The following is a 17,746-nucleotide window of genomic DNA, read 5'->3' on the forward strand; positions in this document are numbered from 1 at the left end:
GTGGTGGCCCAGAACATGGCGGCGGCCTGAGGTACACGGGGATGCAGCAGGGCCCTGAGGTACATGGGGGAACCCGGGAACGTGGCAGGGCCACGAGGTACAGTGGGGGACAGGGGGACACCGCCCGGCCCCAAGGCGTTGGGGGTCACCTGGGAACGCAGTGGGGCCCTGAGGCAAATGGGGGACAGGGCTCAGCCCTGAGCACACGGGGACACGGTGGGGCCGAGGGAGGGCAGGACACGGCTCAGCCCGGAGGTACCTGGGGGACACAGGAGCACACAGGGACATGGCGGGGCCCGGAGGCACGCGGGGAGCTCGGGGTCACGGCAGCGCCTGAGGCGGACGGCGGACACGGGCACAGGCCGCCGACCCCAGGCCGCCCCGGCTCCCGCCCTCCGCGCCGCGTTGCCATAGCGACGCCGCCAGCCCGGTGCCCCGGCGATCTGTCGCTTTAAGAGCGCCGGGCCCGCGGCCGCCCCCGCCCTCGCCCGCCCGGCGGCCGGAAGGGGGCCGTGATGCAGCGCGCCCGCCCGCCGCCGTCGCCCGGGCTCTCAGGTAAGCGCGGCGGTTCGCTCGGCCCCACCCCGCCCGCCGCCGCTACCACCGGGGGAGGCGCTGCCCGGGGCGGCGGCCCCGCCCCGCTGGGTGCCCGCGGGCCCGACCGGCGGCGGCGCGGCGGGGCTGGGGGCGGCGGGGCCGCCGCGGTTCCGCCCCGTGCCCGGTCGCGGCGGGCGGGCGCAGGTGCGGGAGGCATCGGGACCGCTCCCGGGGCGCCTTTCGGTAACCCCCCGCGGGGCTTTCGGCCTCCCGTGGGTGTTGGGGAGCAGCGCCCGAGCGAGGGCGGCCCGGCGGGGTCCATGCGGCCCGGGCCGTGCTCGCCCCCGGGGCCGGGCACCCCCCGCCCGGCTCCTGCGGCCCGGGGCAGCCCGCGGTGGGCAGCGAGGTGGGACCGGGTTGCTGAGTCCCCCCCCCCCCCCCCCCCCCCAAACCGGGACACCCGCTTTTGTGCTGGGTCGCGCTCCCCGGGCGCTGCTCGGGACACTCGGGGGGTTCACGGCGGTGACGTGCAGCCTCAGACCGTTCGAACGAGCGCTGCCCGCCCGGCTCCGGGCTTTGCTTTCTTTGTTAGGCCGGTTTGCCGGCCGTGTCAGGAGCCGGCTCCAGCCCCGCCGGCGGTCTCGGCAGCAGAGGCTGGGCTGTGCCGTCCCGCGGCCAGGCCCGGCCGGAGCGGGGCCCGCGGGAGCGCTCCGGGGCTCTGGTCGCTGTGTCCCTGCCCTGCAGCTGGGGCAGGTTGGGGGCAGGTTCCTCGTGGCGCTGCCAGGCGCTGCTGGGGCTGGGCGAGGTAGGAGTAAGTGGGCAGGAGGGAGTAAACTGCGCTGCTGCGGTGTGGAATGACCCTGTTCGTTTTGTCAGGTCCTGAGATCCTGTTTTTCTCACAAGCTTTGAAGTTCGACCCTCGTGCTGGCTGATGGTTTCATTTGTTTGGGTTTTTTTTCCCTTTATGAAAAAGAGCTTTCCTTTTTTTTTTTTTTTTTTTTCCCCTTAAGCAGACGTCTGTGGGAAAACTTTGCTTTTAAACTTTTATTTTGGCCTTTTTTGGTTGATAGTAATTCAGTTTCTTGTTTGTTGGTGCTTTTCCTTTTCTTCCTTTTTGTGCTGGATGTGCTGGCTTTCTTTGGTCTGGCTAAATGTTCTTGGGGGGGTGGGAATTGGGAAAAGACAAAATATGAGAATCTGGGATTATTTCATGTCAGCTTCTCTAGTGGAATCTTGTAAGTCAAAGGGGAAGAAGAAAGAAGTGATCAAGTGGAGCTCGGGGTGCTTTACTTTGTTGGAGGCAGAAAGGGAAAAATCTTTTGAGGGAGTGACTGAGATTTTGTTTTGCTTATATTTCTCTTCTTTTGAGGTTGAAAGATAAACCAACGTTTTGAAATGCTTCAGTTTAAAATGCCAAGCTCTTTTTCTCTTCAACTGACTCCACTGAAAAAAAAAAAAAAGTTCCTTTAAAAAAAATGTAGCAGCAGTTCTCTAGTTCTAGAGCCAGAAGTAGTGGCATGTGTGGGCAGAGAGGCCGTGCTGCTCTTCCATCAGCCGTTCCTGCCTTCTCTCTGTGAACCATAAAATTAGAAAGGCTCCGATGTCCGTTTAGGCTGATTGTCTGGGTAATGTGGGCCGTGGAAATAGAGAGAGGCTTTCTGTGAATTAGCTGCTATGCCGCTTGGGGCTTGCTCAGCCTGTGGGTTCTGGCCTCTGGTGTATAATTGAGGAAAGTAATTGTATTTTAAGAAGACTTAAATCTATTACCCAGGTGTGTGCCTGTCCCCTGGGCAGATGTCAGGGTGTGTGAGCTTTCTTTTGCTGCCAGCAAGTGATCTGTGGCCTTTGGATGCTCACAGGCTACAGTTTGGAAGTTGCAGCGTCTTAAACTTTCAGGAGCGGTCCCTGCAAGACCCTGAGGCTCTCTGTCCCCTTCTTCCCCTGGGAATTGCCCAGGTGACCTGCCTCCTCACCACAGACCTGGCTTCTTTGCCTTTCCTAGGAGCTTTCATCTTTCTCATTCAATTCACTGTCCAGGAAGACTTTATTTGTTACGTCTTTCCTGATTTTGGTTTTTGTGCACAGTGACAAGCCTGGCCACAGAAAGCACAGGTCTGTGGTGAGGGACGGAGAGCCAAGAACAACCAGAACTGGGTGTAATTGAAAACTCAACTTTGCAGTGAAGGAAGGTGTTCAAAGCATGTGGCTGTCTGTCGAGGCTTCAGGTAGCTACTTGGATAACACTGAGTGGAGATTTGGATCCTCCACTTCCAAATAGTCATTGAGGAGAAGATGTCAGAAAGTCTCCTGAGTGTCTAAATACTTGGGAATTATCTAGGCTGGAGTCCAAAGTTGAAATGGCAGTAGGACTCTGGGTGACTTTTCTTCAGAGGGGCTACTTGCTGCTGCAGTTCTGCACCATCTGATGTGGTTGCGGGTTGCTGTTCTGAAGATGTCCTAGAGTGACTTCAGAATAGTTGAAATATTCAGAAGCCGACGTCTTGGAGTACTCTGCTTGTTCTGTCTTTCCTGCCCTTTCTTCCCTTTGAGGTGGCTGTTTCCTGGGGAATTTGGCTGCAGTGGGGGGGTCTGTGCTCAGGAGGGACCAGCAGTGTCCTGTGAGAAGGCTTTTGGGTATCAGTAACAGCCTAGAGCCCCTGCTGAGTGGGAGACCCGTGTGGAGAGCAGCATGCCCACCCAGGTGATGTACCTGGGCAGCGGTGTGGCTGCGCTCTGGATCTCTCCCCGTGGCAAGCCAGGGGCACTGGGATGCTGTCTGCTGGGCTGAGCCAGCCCGGGGCAGTTAAGGGCATGGCAGAGGCCTGGTCATCCAGGAGGAAGAGGAATTTGGGAGAGAAGCAGATCCGAGAGGGAGGAAATGCCCACTACAGCACAGAGTAGCTACTTCTGCCTGGTGTACCCTGGCTGGATCAACTTTAGGCAGTTTCTCCATGAGCCCAGGGATGAAATTCACTGTTTCATTCCCCAAATGTCCTATCGTCCCCTTGGGCTGTTTGTATCTGCTGGTGTTTGCCAGACATTGCCTGAGCTGCTCTTAAAACTGCAGCTGTTTTTGCAGGTTCCCAGTTACTGAACAGTTGTTCTTACTGTGTTTATTTTAGTGGTTATAAACTGATTTTTAAAAAGGAGTTGGAACTTGAGCTGGAAAGTCTCCTTTTTCTTCTTCCCCTTCATGATTTGGTTGAGAAGCTGCACCATAGGAGGTAGCAGCTGAGCCCTTCAATATTGCTCCCCTTTATGGTTGGAATTTTGAGATGTGGTTTCTCAGGGATTCGGGGGCAGTTGTCCTGCACCTTGATTTTAGCAGAGACATATGTTTGGGGGGCTGTCTGCTCTAATCCAGTAAAATTAGGAACTTGGCTAGGGAGTAAAAAGCTTGAAGGAGACTTTTTCATTTAGCCTGAATGTTTGCAGTCACAGCTATGTCTTTCTTAAAGACACAGAGCAAAAAGTTTCTTTAGGGCAATATTTCAAACTGCTGTGAGGTTCAGAGTTGCATTTGGAGCTAGAAGGTGCCACAGTTTCTCCATGACTCTGTCATCCTGCATTGTACAGGGCAAAGTCCCTCAGGGTGATTCTCACAGTGGGTTCAAGAACTTAAGGGTTGAGATGTAGGTAATCTTTTTAAAAAGTAGTAAGTAGCTTTAGTAAAGATACAAATTGAAGGAAAACCCAATGTGGTTAACTTGATCCTTTGCTCTCATGGTAACAAAAGTGTTTTGCCTTTCCACTCTGATCTTTGCTTCCTTCTGTTTGTTTCATAACAGTTACTTTTACAAGTTGAACTGAAAATAGGTGCTGGAAGTGGTGAATAATCGCTTCACTTGGAATAATCCATGGCGGGGAAGAGCCAAGGGTTCAGTCCTCCTGATCTCTTTTGTTAGAGACAGGCTAGCTTTTTCTTGTCCCTCCTGTGTTCTGTGTTGAATATTAAACAGTGATTTCTATGCAAGAAAGTCTTTCAAAGTACTTGAGTGACCAACTAGGGGCAGCTGAGAAAGGGTTGCCTGGGAGATACTGTTGAGAGCAGCTAATGCAGGGTGTGACAGCTTGCACGGAAGAAAGTGAAGAAAGGCAGGATCGTGATCTGATCTTCCCTGCCTCCCCTTTGGGGTGTAAGAGTGGTGATCCTTCTGAAAGCTCGGGGGATGCAAATGTGACCGAGTTGGTGGGCACAGGAGTTGTGCTGCTAGTTCTACTCACCGCAGTGCTCCTTCTAAAGAAATAAGGTGCAGCTGGCCCTGTGAAGATGAACTGAGAATGTAATCTGGGAATCAAATGCTGCGCTTCATTTCCTATGCTCTTCACAGTGCTCGTGCTTCCCCAGGGTTTTCACTGGGAAGGAAAGGATGTTGCCTTGTAGAGATGTAGCGCAGGGAGGAGCGTAGGGCTTCTGAATGCTCCTGTAGCATCACCAGAAACTTGGGTAAAATTCTGTTACATCACTTCAAGCAATCTCAGGGTAAAGCTGGCTTTTCAGGAAGCTTATTGTTTGTTCCCTTACTCCTCTTCAGAGCTTCTGCTGTACTGGTTATTCCTCTCTTTGGGTGCCTGCCTAGGGCTCAAGTGATAATTGTGGGGAAACGCTGAAATACGTATCCAGAAGTAAAGAAAATATTCCGTTTTACGTGTTCAGGTCACCACTGTTGCGTGTTTAATGGATTGCTTTTCCGGATGCTGCTCGACTTGCAGCTCTGAGTTTGTTCTTGTACTCTTCCGGCACCTACTTAAAATGAGTTTGCATGAAAATGTGACTGCTTTCAGGCTGTGGAGAATGAAAATGTGATGCTCCAGTTTGGTGTTGGCAAACTGTCCTCCTGTCTGGAGTTGTGTGGGAGGAGAAACAGTTTCTTGGTTGTGTGACCCCAATGGGGAGAAGAGCAGCTGGGATTTAACAAACTGGTTAAAACTATATAGGCCCCCAAATTCTCCAGAGACATCTCTCCTTTCCTAGAAGCTTCCTTTTAACAAGCTGATTTCTCAGGCTGATTGCTTGCAGATGAGATCATGCAGTGTGTTTTGCAGGGAAAGAATCTGAACTTAGGCTGGTGAGCCAGAAAGTTTTAACACACAAGTCACATGCCCGGTGTCCTCATGGCATGTACAAAACACTAGAGACTGTGAAAGCATCCGTCTTCAGGGCAGCTCTGTGCTCCAACAAGAGCTTTCTGAATATGCAGAGGTCCAAGGGATGCTCTCAAGTGCTGGGTCCTATTGCTTGGACAGCAACAGGAGATAGCAAGGAAGTATTTCATCTTTCCTTAGCTCTGTTTCTCTCTTTAGTGTGTGTGGTGTTGGGATAAGCCCAAGCGAGGGAAGGCTCTCATCTTAATTCCACAGACGTTTTTCTGCTGGCTTCAGCAAAGGAATTTATGTAGAATGGATGATATTTTTTCTGTTAATGCCTAAGAACATTCTGAGCAGGGAAGACTGGATGCTAATGTTCTGTTGCAGAAGAACCCACCAATCTCTGGTCCCTCTCAAAACAGTCACTGTTTTCTATTTCTCTTGATGGCAGCTGGGTTACAGTGTCCTTAATAGAAAAGCCTTTTTCAAAATAATCGCAACCATCATTTAAGAATGTTGAAAATTAAACAAAGCTGTTCTAAGGTGATGTTGGGTGGTGTTCCCAGCGTAGGGGAGCAAGCTAAAAACTTCTGTTGCCAGTAGCTATGAAGTACAGCCTGTTCTCACAGGCGAGGTAAAAGGGAACTTTCCTGATGCCAGGGCCTCTTTGTGCCTAAAATTACATCTCCCAAATCAAGAAGGCATTAGTTATGCAAAAACAGATGGGGGCGGAAGTTTTGCTAATATTGATTATGGAAATAGGAGCCAAGGAGCCATTTGCTTGCTCTTTAAGAAAAATAAAATTTGGAGTCAGACTGGGTGGGGAAAATTTCAAGTCCTAAACTTGAAATCTACAGACGTTTTCTGCAACTTGAAGACAGGAATGTATAAAGCAAGATGTGTAACACCTCCTACCACTGCACATGAGTGTTCTTCTGCCTGTAGGGGACTCTCATTGTGGGTCACTGTGAGCTTGTTTTCTGAAACAAATAGTTGAAAGTAAATCTTACAGGTAAGCCCAGGCTTGGTGGTATTGTTTTTTTCCTGTCACTGTGCTGCCTGTCACTTAAGCATGTCTGCTGTGTGGAAGTTTATCAGAAGCTCTTTCCAATGCATAACTTCACGCAGGTATTTTATAGAGGTGGAAAGTCAAGCACACAAGTGAAAAACACTTATATGCAGACTCGTCAAACTTCATTTGGCATCCTTGTGAGTGTGTAGTATAATGCAAGTTAAAATACCTACTTTCTATGTCATATTATTTTATTCCCTAGGTAAAATAGTTGTGACCATAAGTTGCTTTGGTTCCGTGCCTTTGCTCACTGGCTAATAATCCCAGGATCCTTCATTTAATGAAGAAGGCTGGAAAACCACTTGTTGCTCTGATGGATTGCAGTGAGTTGGTATATTTTTCATAACAGCTCAACCATTTCATTCTTCACACTGCTCCCCCGGATGGGATCCTCTGGGTCCGCTCATGGGCTGGCTGTCCACCTCGAGATTGTCCTGGGGCTGCCGGCTGGGTTGAGCAGTGTGTACACATGGGAGGTGATAATCTGTACCCCAAAGAGTGCTGCCTAAACCTTGTTTTGTCCATGAAATGTCAAGTATGGAGCTGTTGAAACACCAGCCCGCTCAGAACTGATGCTTGCAGAATGTATGAGCAAGGAGTTAAACTGGGTGGAGTTGTTCCAAAATCTGGATTTGGGGCCTGTCTGCTCCTAATGCAGCAGCTCTCTGGGTGTTTGCTTGGAAGGGCTCCCAGCATGGATGATGCTCTCCTGACCTGATTTGACTTTCCTTTCGTGATGCTTGGGTACTGTGCCCAAATCTGTCTGCAGCACTGTGCAATGCAGAGCTCTGGTGCCTGATGAACCTGAAACAAGTCAGCTCCTGTCCAGAGATGGTGGGGAGATGATCAGCTCATATGTGCCGTGGGGAATGGAGGAGAGGGTGAGAGCTCAAGAGGAGAGACAGACAAACAAAGTACACAGTTGTGTTTCTTCCCCAGGACTGTCCTATGTCCCGAGTCTGCCAGCTGCAGTTTGAAGGCCAGAAGAATAGGGCGGGGTATTTTCTTCCAACAGATGAATTTATGCAGTGAAAATGAGAAGTTAGTTCAGTTTCTTTGGGAATAGCATTTAAGGTGTAAAAATGTCCCACCCATCAGTAATGAAGAGCTGCTGAAGAACGAGCAAATACAGAGACAGAGCCTGCAGAGCACGCTGTGTTTGTAGCTCTTCTTTTTCCTTGGAGGATGATAATCTGGGCATGTTTTTGTTGCATGTATCGTTTGGTAGTGGTATCAGTCATTTGTGTTGCCTTTTAATGGAGAGCTAAACCAGCCAAGCATCAGGTTTTGTTGTCCCATCTGTATCATTGCTCTGTTATTTCACTTGTGCTCGTTTGTTTCTGCCTGTCAAAAAGTGTAAAAAGAAAAAAAAAAAAGGGGGGGGGGCAGAAATAGCTGGAGTACCAGTATTCTCCAATATGAAAATGTCAGCCTATAATGAGTGTTTTTCACTAAGCTCAGGCTGTTTCTGCTGTTCCTGACAAGCTGTCACATCTTCGTGCTGGGTAATGTGATCTTCCAGGAATGTTTATCTTTCATTTCTGCATTTATAGTGGAGCTGAGCTTGGGGGTGCTTGTGAGAACATGTGCAGTGCGAGCCTCCAACGCCATGTTATTGTTTGGGATGAGGTGTTGGCCATGTGCACTATGATTCAGTTGCTGAAGAGAAGAAATCAGCAGACTAGCAGAGCTAGCCATGCAGTGAGCTCCCTTGCTGTTTCCCTGGACAAGGGTCCCAATGCTGTAAATTCATCTCATGGACTTTGTTTTTAAGTGCATGTGTTTTGCATTTGTCTGGATTGTGATGGATATTATTCAAATAATCCAGCTTCCCAAAGTGTCCTTCCTCTTTCCATCAGTTTGACACCATGCATCTACGTATTTAGCTAGCAGCAGTCTTACGTTTTCTTTCATGTTTTGGGAAAACCTGGACAGGGTGTTACTCTGAGAAAATAACCTTTGCTGGCCAGTGCCGTGGGCAGATACCATGGGTCAGACCTGGCAGCACCACGGGCAGATGGCTGGGAGGAGTGGCATTGGTGGCAGTTTCTCTGGTGGCCAGCGACCTTCTTTCATCTTGGTGCCTGCTGCTGCTTCCCCATCACCCTCCAGACAAGAGCACCTCGTGTAGATGTGCTGCCTTCTTCCTGAGGACTGAACCCACCAGTGATTACATGTGGTTCAGTCTCTGCCACGGCACTGGAAGGGCACCAAATAGCAGCCATGCTTGTGAGACCTCCCTAGAGTAAAGACTTACAGTGGGGTTTTTCCAGTTGCTTCTACATCTTGAGAGCTATTGGCTGTTTTGCTTTTAACCTGTATTCTTGGAATTATTGCAAGCTTTTCTATTTGAATACAATGCCAAAAAGAAATCTCTTATGGCGCGTGTTAATTTGTGCAAGGACAGTCTGAGGCAGGGTACTGTGACCCTCTTTGAGACCCGTGCAGTACATCAAGGATACTGGTACTCTGGTATCCCTGCCAGTACAGAATTAGCCTTGATTGAGTCAGTGCCGACATCTTCGTTAACCAAGCTTTTCACATAATCTAGAAAGATTTCTAGAATAGAAAGTCAATGCAAGTCTTCCATAAAACTGTTGGCATTAATTATTCTACCTCTTCTCATTCGCTATCACAGGATGATGAAAACAGTGGTTGGAAAGGACATCTGGAGGTCTTCAGTCTGACCTCCTGCTTGAAGTGGGACTGTCTCCAGCATGTGATTGCCTCAGCCATGGCTTTGTCTGGCCAAGTCTTGACAGTGTCCAGGGATGGAGCAGTGTACCATGCAGGATCAGCTTTTGTTTGCTTTTGTTTGAGAGTTTTACCTAGTGAACCACCTTATAGTGTGGGTTATGTGTTTAGGTTTGAATGACCTCATCCTGCAGGTTTAAAAACATTTAAGTGAACTGTTAGGAAATGTCCCAGTAGAGCTAATAATGTAATGTGTAATGTATCTGCATCCTTCTGTCTTTTCTGTGCTAGTATGGGAAATATGAGCAGACCCTATTGCTGTTTCTGCAGGAAAAGGCAGGGATCCTGTTAGGTGGTTTTCTTATGTTTGCACGGGGTATTACAGCTGAAGCAGCATTTGTAGGACATGTCCCATTGTTGGAATGAACAAATGGGTGTTTTCCCCTTGCTATTAGCCGTGGCATTTGCCCAGATACGAGAGGGGCTTGTCAGGAGGCGCAGGATGAGCGCTGGGAGCATCCTTCGCCCTGAGGCTGAGTGTGGGATTGGTGCTGGCCAGCTGTGCGCCCAGGCTGAGGCCACACATGCACAAGGCATGCAGTTGCCTTTTATCTACCCTCCTCAGCCCCTTGCAATGGGAGGAGAGGGTTTTCCCCTGTGTCTGCTGCACTTATTTCAGAAAAAATACCAGGTCATGAGATGAGTGTGGCTGTTGGAGTGCACATCTAAGTTGCCCATCGTGGTCCTACGTGTTAATGGGAGCAGCACAGCTCCCTACATCTGAGAAGTAAACTTGCCTTCAGAAATGCCACAAGCTTCAGGACGCAGTGGGTGTCCATGAATGGCACGTAGTCAGGCCAGACCAGAGGCCTGCTGCTGCTTCTGGGCTGGGCTGGATTTCTTCAGACTAAACTGCAGATTGCAACACCCTTATGCTTACTTAGGCCAGGAGGCCTTGCTTGGAAGGGAAATGGCTGAGATGCAAGGAGCTGCTGAGGAGGTGGAAGCTTCCCTAGCCAAGGCCTCTTTGCTAGACTCAAATCTGGCTGCATCCCTGGACTCTGCATCCCCTCGTGTAATGGGGAGATTCAGAAATGATGTGTGTGCTTCACTGGCACTGAAAATGAGAGCTCCTGTGGGCTGGTTGGGATCTCGCTCGACACTTTCTGCTCTGGAGATTCATGTTGTAGTCCTGTTAGAGAGCAAACCAGCCGTTGTCAGATGAGTCTGGTGGTGTGGAGCAAGCAGCAGTGTCCTTGGGTGGGTTACAAATTCTCACTCACGCCGTGCAGAGGGGCCCGTTGGTATCCTGCCCATCTGAACTGCTCACCCGAGAGCACACTCCTGCCTTTTGTTTCCATACCAGAGCCAGCAAAAAAGGCTGGGAGCGTGGGTCTTCTGGTTATTTGAAGATGATAGTCCTTGCTAAGGAATCGCAGAAATGTGGTGACTACTGTTGTCAGCTGCTCTCTGCGTGCTAGCTTCGGATGAAAGTGCAGAGGTCAGGTTTGGGGTTGTATGGCTGGAGGGTCCTGGAGCAACAGCTGTACAGGGCCTCAGCCTCTGGCTGACACCCCTGACTTTGGCTGACAGCTCTTGTTTTACCAGCAGTTCTTCCATGCACCACTTATTTCTGCAGGGGTCTGTGCAGGTGGAGGAGCTGTAACGGCATCACTGCTGTAAGCTGAGCTCAGCCCGTTCGGTGGTTCAGTTGGTTTGGTGTCCCTGGATGGGAAAAGCAAATGTCTGGTGCTGAATCTCTCCCTTCCCATGTGCTGTTTCTCCTCACTGAAGCTTATAGCCAGTGCTTATAGTTTGCTTTGGCTTTCTGCTCATATTCTCCATGTCTCTGGAATAAAATCTCCAGTGAAGGAAGCTGATTAGCTTTTCTCTTAGCTGGATTTGGAATTAATACTCAGACATTGGTCTTCTCAGGTCTGCGCAGCTTCTAGTTTTTGAGGTGAGATATGCCAACGCAGATTCACCTGGGAGAGAGGAACGGACTTGGGGAAGTACCACCTCAGGTGAAATAGCAGGGCTTTGTCCCCAGCAGTCCTGGGTCCTGTGCAGCTCTGCTTGTCACAACTCTCCTTACGCTGCCTCCCTTGCTCCAAACGCCTTGCAGGGATGGAGGGCAGAGAGAGCTGGCCTGGTGTGGTGGTGGGGGAGGAACAGGTGAAGGGCAGTGCTCGGGACATCAGATACTATCTGGTGCTTCAAGAAGAAAGGTCAGCTTTGAAAGAGGCCTTGTGCTGCTGAATATATCAACTGCTTCCAGGGATTAGATGTCAAAAGCCCAGAGCAGGGGCTTACTAGCTCATGGCGGTTGAGCCCTTCCTTGGAGTGGCAGCGATTCTCATCTGCAGTGCCTGCTGTTGCAGGACACCAGAGGTGTGAAAGATGAGAAGACAAGAGGGTGCTTGGCTCATCGTGCAGACAAGAACAAGGCAGAGATGCTGGAGATGTCCTGCTTGGGCTGGTCCCAGTGTCCAGGGATAGGGAGGGATGTCTGCAGATAACGGTTTTCTCTGCCCCATTCTCACAGCTGCGTCAGCAGAGATGGCCAAGGAGAGTGTTTACAAGTGTGTCCTTGCTGAGTGCTGCTCTATGCCAGGAATTTACTCCTTGTCTGGATGATGTATTCACTGGGGCTTTGTCATTACACCAACTAAAGCTAAATTGATCTCACTCCGCTTGTTCTGACCCGGGGGTATAAGTACTAGTTTTCTTCTCTACTCTCACCCTGTATTTGAGGCAGCCCCTGGTGTGTAGCAGCTGGGGACTGTGTTGTTTAAAAGACAGGGCAAATGGGAGGCTGCTGCTGTTTGCATCTTTCCTGGTAGTATTAAAGCTCTGAGTGAGATCTGGGGGGCTGGGGAGGAGTTGTTATTCCTCCACTGTCACCTTCCCAGCCATTCTCATCCCTGGGTGAGGGAGCTGTGGTGGCAGAGCAGTGCTGAGGCCTCTTCTGCTCCTGTGTCCCAGCAGGACAGGGTTTCACTGGGCAGCTGCCTGTGTGCCCAGAAACAAGTAGCTTGGCTCAGCTGCAGAACTTTATCTGTTGGGGGCATGAGGATGTATCTATCCCATGGCTGGACCAGAGGTTGTGCTTAATTTAGTGATTTAGAAAGTTGCTGAGGGGCAAAGGAGAACCATACTGCTGTGGTATTTGCCCTTGAGGACTCTGGCATCTCTTTTCAGAGCAGGAAAGGCTTCCTTGGCATGGGGTGGGAGGTGTGTGGTGGAGGGTGAGTGCTCCCCTTGTGCCCTGTTGTCTCTTACACTGCTTGGGGAGCGTTTGTCCCACGTCAGGTGTCCATATATGTCACTGCATGCGCTATCTTGTCCTCTCTGAGCCTTCTTCCCTCATCCTGCAGAATAACTCTAGTCAGTACCTTGTATGCAAGAGTGGTTTGTCAGTATTTCACAGAACCATCGAATGGTTTGAGTTGGAAGAGACCTTAAAGATCATCTAGTGTCCGTGTCGTTGTCATGTTCCCCCCCGCCACAGGCAGGGACACCTTCCACTAGCCCAGGTTGCCCAAAGCCTGTCCAGCCTGACCTTGAACCCTTCCAGGGAGGGGGCAGCCACAGCTTCTCTGGGCAACCTGTGCCAGGGCCTCACCACCCTCACAGGGAAGAATTTCTCAGAGGATGTCACACACGTGTGCCAGACTTGCCCTCCCTGCTGTGCCAAGCTCTGCCCTGCTTCCCTCTTTTCCCAGGTTTATGGCTCAAAGTGGATTTCTTTGCAGAGGAAGGACGATACTAGCAGAACTAGGCTGAGCAGATGTTTCGGCTGAGGTAGGGTGGGAGTGAACATGCTCTCGCACTATGGGTCAGGACAGAAGAAGGCTGTAGGGTCTAAACAAAGCACTTTTACAGCAGGCTTCTGCGTTGCATCAAAAGTTCCTGGAAAGGTGAAGGTGGGAGCTGGCTTTTACCACCTCTCACTGAAAGCATAAAAAGCTTAAACGTTCTACAGGTCCAGCCTCCTTAGTGGGACTGTCCTGTGCTCTTCAGCTCCTTTGTCCCTGCATAGCTGAAGGCTGCTCAGGTGATGTTCTGGTCCTGTCTGACATGGGACATTGGAGCTTACTGGGATCATTGGACCCTCCTGTGGCCTTCTCAGATAAAGGCAGGTAGAGGTCCTGCCGTGGCTGGGCTCGGTGGGTGTCTGGAAGGCAAGGAGGGTAAGGATCATGGAGCAGAGCTGCTGTAGGACCGGTGGTCTGGTAGTATTGCTGGAGCAGCCTGTTGTGTGTTTTTTTTCTGGCAGAAAAAGCTTTTGGGTGCTATTCTAATGAGTGTTTTCCTATTCTCATCTGGATGTGTATTCCCAGCTCACTGTTGGTAACTGGGTCAGTTCTCTGGCCATAAGTCACAGGTCTGGTGCATGTCTTTTTTGACATTAATTTCTACAATGGGATTATGTAGCTTTTCCTCTGCAATAACCTTGTGCTCAGTACAGTGGAGGGATCTGCTCAGGTGGTCAAGGCCATTGGTCTGTCTTGAGCTGTTTGTCTAGTTGCCTTCACCTTAGCATCAGCATGCTCACTGCTGTTCATTTATTTCTCCCAGTGCCACCTGATCAGGCTCTGGGACAGCAGAAGGAAACTTCCTGATTTCAGTGCGAACAGCTCACCAGTTCATCACCCACGAATTTCAAATTTCTGCTTTGCTGCTCAGCATAGCAGGTTATTTTTAAGCACTGGAAGAAAAAAACCCCTGCTTTTAAGCCTGTCGAGGCACTTTCAAGGCATTATTTTCTATTTTGTGAGACCACCTCTTACCTCTTAGAATGCTTTTGAAATGCTTTTGAGACACGATACCCTATAGATGCCTAAAACCCAGACAAATTGCCCTGCGTTGGGATAAACAAGCTTTTGTGTCTAAATTTGTATATGGAATTTAGTATCTGTTAATTGGACTGATCTTTTCCAAAGCCAAACACAATCTCCTAGAGAAACTATAAAAATGCCAGCCCTGGCCTGAGCTGATTCTGCTCCCTCGCCATTTGGAAACCTGCTCATGCTGCAGAAAGCTGTTCTGTGCAAAACCAAAACAGGGTCTGTTGATGTTATTTCTAGTCCTTTGAGAAGATGACTTACTGGTCACATGTGCTGCTATGAGGTCATTAGGATGTCTCTCAAATACACAATTTGAGAACCGATGATGCTATTGCAGAAGTATGCTCCCTCTGCGATGTGAGATGCAAAACTCTCTGAAGTACTTTAATTTGTAATAGTCTGAGTGGGATCTGTTATTGTGCATATTTGGGCTCATTCCAATGAAAAAAGGGCTGTTTTCTGCTTTGCTTTGTCCCTAGATTGATTAGGGAATGTATACCGTGGGGTCAAGTTACATTTCAGAGGGCACCCAGCAGAGAGCTTATTTTTGTGTTGAAGTGCTGAAGGCAACAGTGAGTCTAACTGCAAAATCAGCAGTTTTCTAGCAGTGCTTTGTGCCTCCATGGCGGCGTCCTTCCCCAGGGAAGGGAGCTCCTCAGATGTGTTTGCTCTTCCTGATGCTGCAGGGAATGGGGAGTTTTCTCTAGACCCTTGATGTTGCTTCTGTGATGTGCATCTGCTTTGCTTTTATTGATGTCCCTCCTGGACTCCCTGTTCCTGGGTGTCCGCAGGCACCTTTGCCCCACACTGCAGGGGCTTGTATCCAGCTTGGTCCCTGGGCACTGTTATGTTGACAGGGCAGGTATCCTTATTTTGGCAGGAGAGTGTCTTGTAAGTTATCTGAATCAGTAACACCCTCTTGGAGTAGAGCTTCCCAAGCAGGAAGGGGTCTCATGTCTTTCTACCTCCACCCTGCTGCTGGGCGTGTGTTTCTGACCCAAACCATATATGAGCCTTAAGGATTGTCCCATCCCTCTGAGCTGATCAGTGCACTCAGACGTGGAAAAATTACTCAAGGGGGGGGAAAAAAGTAAATAGTTTTCTATTCTTGGTACACAGGTGAATTGTGTGGCTGAGATGGGGTATGGAGGCAGGGAGGAAGATGGGAGCAAGGCAACATCTGGCTGTGCATGTGCATACATATGACCATGTCTTACAGCTCACAGCTGTATTTTCCAGTTGGGACTTGGTGTGGGCACAGTGTGGTTCATGTCTGCTTCCTTTTTTTCTTTTGAATACCTGAAATACCTGCTGCTTCTGTTGATGCTTTGCTGTGATTACTGCTTGAAGCCTGGTGTAGCATGGGAGTCTTCGAAGAATGGGCTGAATTGCTGCTGTCTCCACTTCTCAGCTTCCTGCTGTGGAGTGCCCGTGAGTGTCACTCCTGAACAACATGGGCATCCACTTCCCACCCCAGTGCTGCTTCGCAGCCCTGTGCTGCTGACCCCAGGAGGATGCTTCCCTGCAGCGGGTTGTCCGAATGGGGCATCACAGCACTTCCCTTGCCGAGCAGCTTCCTTGCAGGAGGCAGGCCAGCACCTGTGTTTCCCAATGGGCAAGTCAGCAAAGTACTTCTGCTCTTCAGTCTCCTTCTGCTGTTGTGTTCCTTGCTGCTCGTCCCCTAACTGGGGCTTTATACTGGTGTCGCCAGGTGATGTTCCTCTCAAATCCCAGTGGCCTTGTCACCCAGGTGAGCGTGGCCCTGGCCTGCTGCAGGCTGCCCTATTCCAGGGCTCTCCAGTGGCCCCAGCAGTAGCTTTGCAGCAGAGCCCGGCCGTGGGCAGGGGCAGCAGGCAGTGCTGGAGGTGGAAGGGCTTTGAGGGCTGTGCAGCTGAAGAGCAGTTCTGCAGCCCCACGGCTGTGCCCTGTGGTGGTGCCTTACTGGGTGTGGGTGGTCTCCCCAGGGTGCCCACAGCCTGCTGGCCCCGTGGCCATGTCAGTGGCTCCTGTGGCTCCATCTGCTGCGGTCCTGCTTGTCCTGCCACCACGAAGCCTTAGCATCGTTACCTGCCTCTGAGGTTCTCACTGTCACCATTGGTAATTATCTCCCTGCAAGTGCCACATTCTGATACTGAGTTTTGTATTTTCACTCTATTTCTATATTTAAGTGAAAAGGAAATTAATGTGATGTCATGCAGCTGTCTAACGGCTGCAGTAGTGAACTTCACTCCTGTGGGAGCCCAACCTGAGGGAAGCAGACAAGAGTGAGCTGTTGCGATGAACATGTGATGAGCCCCAGCGTCACTGCTGGTCTCTCCCTCATCCAGGAAAGACCTTGAAAGTCCAGACGACTGAGAAGTGCCCTGCTCTGCTCTTTGGTTGCAATAATCCCATCGGCTGGAATTGCTTAATAAATGACTAGTTCTGTCTTTGCTTTTTACCTTTCCCCTATGGGTGACACATGCTGGTGAAGAATGAACGTGAGGAGCACGGCGTGGCGATGTCTTTGCCAGGATTTTTCCTGCGGGTGCAGGCAGCTGTGTTAAACAAGAAGGTGCAAGCTGGCTCTGCAGTGCTGTGCCGGGGCCTGGCTTGCCCCTGGGACTACACGGGCCCTGCTTCCTGAGCAGGAGAGCTGCTTTATGTTGTGGTTTTACTAAATGAATTCAAAGCTTGGCCTTCCTCCAGGCGAAGTCTGGGCCAAGTGCCAGCGGAGCAGCCCCTAGGGAGAGCACTGGAGCAAGGAGGGGCCAACAGCAGGGAAGAGCAGAGGAATCCAAGAAGGCAGATTTGCCTAGAAAACAGCTCTGTTTCCATCTGCTCGGTCAGGAGTTGCTATAGGAACTGGGATGATAGAGGCAGGGCCATCTCCTGGGCCTGTCTGTGTGTGCGGAGGGAGGGAGGAGGGAGGAGTTACTCAAGTTTGAACATATCATGTGTGCTGGTGGAAAGTTGCAAGGAATGTCGAAACTACAGCCTGGCTCAACCTATGGAGTTCAAAAGAGACACAGCAGTTGTTCCCTGTGCTCAGCAGGCCCCGGGCAAGGCAGGTAGGGTCCTTCCAGCGTAACTCTGCTTTCAGCTTGCGATCAGCTCTGCCCCCGCGCGCGCTTCTGTTGTTGGCTAAAGCACAAACGCCTTTGCAGACTTGCTGGAAGTGAAGGGGGTTTGTAGCGGTGGCAGTGCTGGGAGGTGAAGATTTCTCTCCCTGGCTGGTAGGGAGATGGTGGCTCTTTGCTTGCTGTTTTTTGTCCCGCGACTACAGGAGGGGTTCCCAAATCCCGGGTGTTCCCGCAGCGCTGCATGCCCGGGGCCCTCTGGGACCCGTGGGATCTGTTGTTGGGTGGAAATGTGAAGCTGGCTGGTGTCATTCTCCCGCACAGAAGTGGTTTCTGGGGCTGTGGCTCTCTGGGAAAGCCCATGGCGTTTGAGCTCTCAATCAGACATGCTTGCCTGAAATGTTTCAGGGCTAAGGCTGAGTCAGATATGCAAAAACTGGGGCTGG

At 50.6% G+C, this 17,746-nt stretch overlaps 1 protein-coding gene across 4 annotated transcripts in view; it reads left to right on the forward strand.

Moving 5' to 3' along the window:
- Positions 1-477: 477 nt before the first annotated feature.
- LOC141932522 (discoidin domain-containing receptor 2-like) overlaps positions 478-17,746 on the forward strand; it is a 62,137-nt gene continuing 44,868 nt past the window's right edge. The window contains exon 1 of one of the 4 annotated variants that reach the window (XM_074846218.1): positions 478-555. The gene's annotated coding sequence lies outside the window, so the exon portion shown is untranslated. Of the gene's footprint in view, positions 556-651; positions 781-17,183; positions 17,292-17,746 lie in introns of those variants that run through there. The other 3 variants (XM_074846219.1, XM_074846221.1, XM_074846220.1) reach the window with 3 other exon arrangements.

Source organism: Strix aluco, chromosome 20 (assembly GCF_031877795.1).
Source record: "Strix aluco isolate bStrAlu1 chromosome 20, bStrAlu1.hap1, whole genome shotgun sequence".
Lineage (NCBI taxonomy): Eukaryota > Metazoa > Chordata > Aves > Strigiformes > Strigidae > Strix > Strix aluco.